General features: G+C 43.1%; 1 protein-coding gene across 1 annotated transcript in view; it reads right to left on the minus strand.

Moving 5' to 3' along the window:
• Positions 1 to 6,786, minus strand: part of PLCXD3 (phosphatidylinositol-specific phospholipase C, X domain containing 3) — a 125,228-nt gene that overhangs the window by 41,849 nt on the left and 76,593 nt on the right. The gene's annotated exons all lie outside the window — the stretch shown is intronic.

Here is a 6,786-nt window from a genome sequence, read left to right on the forward strand (position 1 = left end):
CAAGATGCTGTATTCTCACATTTCTTTCACACCTTCAACCCCTTCAGCCGCCACCACCAGGGATTCTTTATACTTGTTAGTCACATCCAATCCTTGCCCCATGTCACAGGAAGAAACTTAGGATCATAGAGAAAAAAAATGTGAAGCTAATGGTCAATATGACTCAATTGGAAGTCTACGTTTTCCGTAGACAAGCCCTGGACTAGGGTATCACCAACTCTGATTTGCCTCATTATCACAATGGTCTGGGCTTCTGCACAGACACAGCCTCAACTGTTTCAATGAGAAAAAGAATCACAAAGAAAAAGCATATGGAAAGCTTAACTCACATCAGAGGCTTTCAAACCAAATGGAAATAAGTGCTATTTTTTCCTTCACATTGCACAGAAAGGGGGGAAAGAAATTAAAAAGCAACCCCTGAGCCATAGCCGGTTTGGCTCAGTGGATAGAGCGTTGGCCTGCGGACTGAGAGGTCCCAGGTTTGATTCCAGTCAAGGGCATGTACCTTGGTTGCAGGCACATCCCCAGTGGCGAAATAGACAATCTCCCAGAACACCAACCTCCTTATGAGGTTACTCAAAATCAAGGGGAAAGTAAGATAAAAACAAAAACTTTGTAATTTTGTCTAGGCATAACAACAAAATCACCCATAGAATAGCTAAACATTTATCAGTCTAGACTAAATGAATGACTGTGACTTTTTTAAACCAATTACTGTCTATTCTCCCTTTAGCCCTATAGATAAGACCTATTGAGAGACCCAGTTAGGTAATTTTGTCTAGGCACAACAACAAAATCACCCACAGAATAGCTAAACATTTATCTGTCTAGACTAAATGAATGACTGTGACTTTTTTTTAACCAATTACTGTCTATTCTCCCTTTAGCCCTATAGATAAGACCTATTGAGAGACCCAGTTATAGAATTGTCCTTGCTTTCTGACTGCATGCAATCTAGAGAGAATCTCTGCCTCCTTGAGCCTCCCCAAGTGACCCCCAAGCCCCAGTTCCACAAGAGGGCCTTTCCATTGCCTGCTCACTAGGAGTCTCATGGTTCCCATGGTGTGGGTCCAACCTCACTGCAACAAGTAATGAACTCAGGGTGTTCGATTATACACTTGTGTCTGATGATTTGGTGGTCACAGAACATTTATGCCCCTCTCCCCAGCATAAAGTCAGAAGGTCTCTGCAGAGTGGAGCAATTCCTCCTTGAATAATTGGCCTTGCTCTCCACGCCAAGAAGCCCTGTCTACAGAGGGCAGATGGCACAAGGCCTGAGCTGTCCAGATCCGGCCCATTTTACTTCTAGACTCAGATACCTCTTACTTGTTTATCTACTGACAGTTCATGTTTTGGTTCATTTCTAATCCCAAACAAGCCTCTTCTCCCCTCACTTGCTGGCTGATGTCCCCAGACTATTGTGCCACAACCTGATTGACTAAACATCCCTGCTGCATGGGCACTCCATCCTTATTCCCTCTGTCTCCCCCCCTACCCCCATCAACCACCTGCTCTCATCTTTCTGTGAGTGCTGGCTACAGACTAGGCTAGTTCCTTTACAGACATTAAATTCAATCTGCCCAGTAATTCCACATAAGACAACTGACACCCAGAGAGAGTCACTAAAATAGGCTTATATTCTCTCTCTCTCTCTCTCTCTCTCTCTCTCTCTCTCTCACACACACACACACACACACACACACACACACACACACACACACACACACACACACACACACACATACACACACACACACACATACACACACACACATACACATACACACACATACACACACACATACATACATACACACACACATACACACATACACATACACACACACATACATACACACACACACACACACACACACACACACCAGGAACTGAATGGGTATCTGACCTCCCAAAGGCTTAGAACTCTCTCCAGTCTTCAACTCTCTTGATGCAGATAATAAAAGGTACCTACCTGGATTTGCCTGCCCTTTAACCTTGCAACTTCAGCACAATAAAGGAGAGAGAACGCTTTTATGTGCACTACTGCCACAGACCCCTGAATCAGAACCTCTGGGGAGCAGCATTTAGGAACTCACATTTTAACAAAGTCGCCACACGCACTTCCCAGCTGGCCAAGCCTCAGGCTAGGAAAAAGGTTGCTTTCTGAAGTTTCCTTTCCATTTCCAAGCCAGACTCCTCTTCCTAGAGGTTCAAAAACCTAGATTCTGAATTGATCCCAGCACTGGCTCATAGCGCCACTAAACACATTATTTAGCTTTTCTGATCTTCAGTTTCTTAAACTGCAAGTTGGAAATAACACGTATTGAACAAACGAGGCCTCTGATAAGCATATGTTGAAGAAACAATCTCATGATGAAAGTGCCTGGTAAACAATGATTATTCTAATGCTGGTTTTCTACTGTCTCCTTGTTATTTTCTCTCAACAGGCATATGGAGCCCAAGGAGACAGCTTCCCATTTTACTGAACCAGCGGGTCCACAATCAGCTGCTCTAGTGCTGACGTCCCAGGAGACAGGGCCTGGGAGGTCAGAGGCAGAAAGCTGCTCTTCATGGAGACTGGCACTCTCCCATGTCACCCTGCCTTCCAACCCACCTCTCAGAGAGTTTCTCTTGGCTCCCTACAGCTGTTGAGATGACTGATGTTGCAGGTAAACAGCTTCCCAGAGGCCAGCCCTGTACCTGCTGGGCTTAGGAAATGACAGGTAAATTGGGCAGCAGTAATGCTGTTTGGGGTGTTGGTGTGAGCTGCGGTGTGTCCTGATTAGATGGAAAAAAATAGAGTCCATTGTGTTGGTGAGGCAGAAAGAGAGAGAACCCAGAGAAGGTTGGCCCTGCACAAAATCCATGGCCCAAACCCAGGCCCGACCTATGACCCCGAGTCAGGGCCCCAGATACCATGGTATGCTGTGCACGGTGCAGACCTTCCATGTTTGTCCCTGAGCCTGTTCTATGACCCTGCTTGGTCTTGCTGTCCATCCCATCCTCTGTCCTCATCCCTCCCTGGGGTGTGGAGGACAAAATTCTGCCTTTAAGCCACGAGACCTGGATTTTAATCCCATTTTTGCTGCCAGTTAGCTCTGTAACTTGGGCAATCATTTAGCATTCCTTTGGCCCCAAATTCTTACTAAATGGAAAACAGTTAAATGGGCAGCAAGCACACAGTGGGGGGAATTGAGCCCCATCACCTCTAAGTTCCCTTCCTATCCATATTCTATGGCAGTGCTACCCTAGGGGCCTCATGCCAGCATCCTACATTGGTTTTCTTTCTTGAGACAAAGCCATACACTCCACGACCTGCTCTTCTCACAGCTCCCCCGCCCAACCCCCCAGCCTAGCGTACTTACCTTCCCAAATCCTTAGAGTGACTCTCCCCTCCAAGATGTGATACTGTATAACATGCACCCACTCCTAGAAAATGTAAATTTTCCCTAATTTGCAGGAGTAAGCATGAGACATGGAGTCAAACAGACCCAAATTATAATCTTGGCTTTGCTAAATTAATATGGGCTTTTTTGAGCAAAGTACTAGACATATTCAACTTCTGGTATTATCAGACCCATTTCCACCTACAATGGATCTGCTAATACCTACCTTGTCAGGCTGTGGGGAGGATTAAATGAACACAGTTCCTATAAAGCACAGTGCCTGGCACATAATGTGAGCTCAACAACTGTGGTTGCCTTCCTTTCCCATCTGGGTCATATTGGTGCTTCTTTACAACCAACCACACCCTGAAAATTCTGCCTTTCCTCCAAGGCAGTGACTAATCCTGAGAGTCAATGGGTAGGGCTGCACACTGTCCACCTCCAAGGATGTCATTCAACAGAATGTACCCTCAGGGCTCCAATGGGGAGCACGTCAGTAGTGCTGAGATGTCCACATCTTCTACCTTTCTCGCCTCCCAATCACTTCCTGACGTCTCACTTTGTTTCCAACCTTGGACTGGTGAGTTATCTTCCATATCTTCTATTCTTATTCGACCTATGCAGTCAGTTCAGTGTCATTCCTTGAGGTCCAGTTCTGATTGGTCCCCTTCAATATCTTCCTAGTACATCTAGCACATATGCGTTTAAACTCAGAGTCCCCAGACTACATTTAAAGTCCTGCATAATGTTCCCCTTGGCCTTTCCTAAGCTCATCTCTTGTGTTCCTTTACATCTCACTCTGCTCTGGCCAACTCTGACTTCTGTTCCTCCAGATTTCCCAATTCCATGTTTTTCTCTTGCTCTTCCCTCAGTGTGGGAAGCCACACTGCCCATTTCTGCCCATCACAAGCCTGTCCTCTCTTCAAAGCTGACCAAAATCTTTCCAGGTATCTCTGCTTTTAAATCACTATAGATCTTGGCCTTTAATTTCTCTCTTTTTTCCAATTTGTATTTAGGTCATGTATGATCTTGTCTTTTCAAACATCCTTGATGCCTGAGGAGATCAATAGCATCTTACTAATTTTAATATGTTCACAGCACTAAATACAGAGCCCCTCACAGAAGCTACTTGACAGGTGCATACTAAATCGAACCTTCCAGCTGAATATACTGCCAACTTCATCTAGATCCGCGGTTCCCAACATGGGCACATGTCCCACAGGGGGGCAATTTGAACAAACAAGGCCCATTTAAGGGGGGCCATTCAAGAATGAGTTATTAACAGTGAATTTTTTGCATTTCTTATGGTTCTAGGAGCCTCATACACAGTATATAAATATATATTGTGGCATATTTATGCATTTCAGTTCTCTATTATATGTTTTGAAACTTTATTTGCTATTTTTCATATCACTTCATATTATTATTATTTTTAACAATTTCTTAGTGATTTCTTTCTCAGTACTTCAACTGTCCTTTCATTCTTTTATTTTTCTCTTGTGGATGCCATGTTCTTTGGAAGCTTGTTTAGACCAAGTTAATGGCCTTTTAGGCTTCCTCTATGTGAATAGCAGTTCACTTTTTAAATAATAAGAATTATATGTCATGGGGGGGTGGGGTGCGGGCATCAGGATTTTAGAATGGTTAGGTGGGGCATGCCCAAAAGAAGGTTGGGAACCATTAATCTAAGATGAAAACAAATGTGCAGTCACCAATACGGGTGCTCACAGGTAGCTGGGAGATAGAATGATGCAATGGTTTTAAAACTCCATATCCAAGGTCACACTGTGAAGCACCATTGAATACAGGGTCTTGAAAAGAGTAGGCATCCAGACATGTTTGTTTTTTAAATAAACACAAAATGGAGCAACTTGGATTTAACTCTTGAATTCACCTTTCCTGAACTGTGTTATCTGGGTAAGTTGCTTAACTTCCTAAGGGTCCATTCTTTTATTTATGATGGGATGGCAATGCTATTTGGGGGAAGTTTTGGGAAAATTAAATCAATCAATGCATATAAAGCAGTTAGCACAGGACTGAACAGATAGAGAACACTTTACTTAAAATAGGTGTTATCATCAGCATCATCTACATTGTTGACCTATATAAATATTGCCTAGATTAATTTAACATCAATTTATTTGCAAAGATGTATTGCTCCTTAAAAATTCTGACAGGTGTTCTGACAATTTTTTTTTTAACAACCACAACAACAAAAAAGCCAACCACTCAAACACCTATAATGTATAAACTTCCACAAATTGGGGAAGGACTTGATTCAAGTTGCACACCTTCTTTTTTAAAACGTGTGAATTCCGTGGGGGTGAGGTGCAAAAACTGGTGTATGAAAAAGAAATTAAAAATAGGTCTTTAGGAAATAAAATCCTGTGTCTTTTGGCATCGCTCAAATGTAGAAAACGCATCTGCAGTATTTGGAACCAGTGGCCAGATTGAAAGCTATGGTACCTACATCAGTTTCCCTAAGAGCCACCCACACCTGCAAACACTGTTTTCTAAATGCATGCGCTCAGAGTTTTCCTAACCCTGTTAGACATCATCAAACAGTTATAGAGAAGCTAGTCAAATGCAGGATTTTAGGATTGTGGGAATTAGGAACAGAAAAGAACCTTGGAAATGATCTAGTTTGAACTCCCAATTTTGCAGATGAAAATTCTCAAGGTCCAGAAAGGACTTCATATTGCCCAGCGGCTTCTCTTTTGGTGGCAAAGGAGAATTTCATGACACTTTTTGGTGTTAACATAGGATTTCTGAATGGGCAGCTGTGGTACAATCTCAGGGGGAAAATGGCAGAGTCTCCTTTGTGGGCCTCTTCACTTGAGGAGGGAAGAGAGGTAATGTGTTCTTGGGGAGTTAAAGGTTCTTTCACTGACTCTCAGAGGTAAGTTTATTACCTTTGCAAGACACTAGGTTGAACACGAACAAAGATCTTTCCCTCTAGACCTCATCCAGAAAGCTGAAATACATGGACACAGGACGAAACGACACCTTTGAGTTTCACATCAACACCCTACTCAGATATAGGCTTTGCAACAGGTTTAAAAAGAGGTCTTTCTAGTTCTTCTGAGACGAGGCTCCATTCTAGAATGCTTATAGCACAAGCATCACGGCCATGTTTAGATATATCTGCAAGGATTTCGCATAAGCCTAGAGAGAAGAAAGTTGATTCTACAGAGAGGGTCTTCGTTTCTGCTTTTAAAATTCTCTCGTTACCCACTTCTTTTTCTCTTCTCAGTGATACAGCTCTGCTATTCCAGCTATAAGAGCCAGAGGCCAGTGGGAAGTTCTCAATGAGAGCAGATGGCTGAGGATGGTTTTTGGTTTTTTTTTAATACACTTCTATTAATTTCAGAGAGGAAGGGAGAGGGAGAGGGAGAGGAAG

Source organism: Myotis brandtii, unplaced genomic scaffold (assembly GCF_000412655.1).
Source record: "Myotis brandtii unplaced genomic scaffold, ASM41265v1 scaffold478, whole genome shotgun sequence".
Classification (NCBI taxonomy): Eukaryota; Metazoa; Chordata; class Mammalia; order Chiroptera; family Vespertilionidae; genus Myotis; species Myotis brandtii.